Here is a 994-nt window from a genome sequence, read left to right as displayed (position 1 = left end):
TCCCCACCGGGCCCTGTAAAGGGACTTAAAGCGCCCGAGGCCGAGGGGCACGCCGCTTGGCCGCCCGCGGAAAAGGTCAATAAAATTGCTTGTTGGAAACCACCGAGTCCCACGCTCATAACTGGGTCACCGAACGGGGAGGGATGACTCAGTTCCCTCCAGGTCTTCCAGGCCCTCCGTGGCTGTCCCGTCTCTTACTTGAGATTCTGGCCCAGCTTGTTTATCCCAAACGTCTAGTGCAGCGGTTCTCAACCTGTGGGTCGCGACCCCTTTGGCAGTCGAACGACCCTTTCACAGGGGTCGCCTAAGACCATCCTGCATATCAGATATTTACATGACGATTCATAACAGTAGCAACATGACAGTTATGAAGTAGCAACGAAAATAATTTTATGGTTGGGTCACAACATGGGGAACTGTATTTAAAGGGTCAGAAGATTGGGAACCATTGGTCTAGGGCCCAGGGGTAGGCAAACTTTTTGACTCGAGGGCCACAGTGGGTTCTTAAACTGGACCGGAGGGCTGGAACAAAAGCATGGATGGAGTGTTTGTGTGAACTAATATAAATTCAAAGTAAACATAATTACATAAAAGGGTACAGTCTTTTTTTTTTTTAATTTTATTCATTTCAAACGGGCCGGATCCGGCCCGCGGGCCGTAGTTTGCCCACGGCTGGTAGTGTGTATGTGGGTAAGTCATTCCCCTGCCTCAGAGCAAGACCAAGAAACAGAAAGTAGATTCTCCCTGGGGGTCAGGGGGGGCACACAGCCTCCCATGGGGACACACAGCCTTTGGTTTGTATTCCGTGCAAGGCCCCAGCCACTCACCTGTCCAAATTAGATACCTGAAGGCCTTGAGGTCACCCTCTCTCATCACGTGTAACCAATCAAGAGCCAACACCTGCAGTCAGACTGCTAGTCAGTCAAATCCACCAGTTTAGGTCCAGTCCCACCACCAACTCAACTCCTCATTTTAGCCGGTGTATTCCTTCTAA

Source organism: Myotis davidii, unplaced genomic scaffold (assembly GCF_000327345.1).
Source record: "Myotis davidii unplaced genomic scaffold, ASM32734v1 scaffold925, whole genome shotgun sequence".
In the NCBI taxonomy this organism is placed as follows: Eukaryota; Metazoa; Chordata; class Mammalia; order Chiroptera; family Vespertilionidae; genus Myotis; species Myotis davidii.
This window is presented reverse-complemented; position numbering follows the sequence as displayed.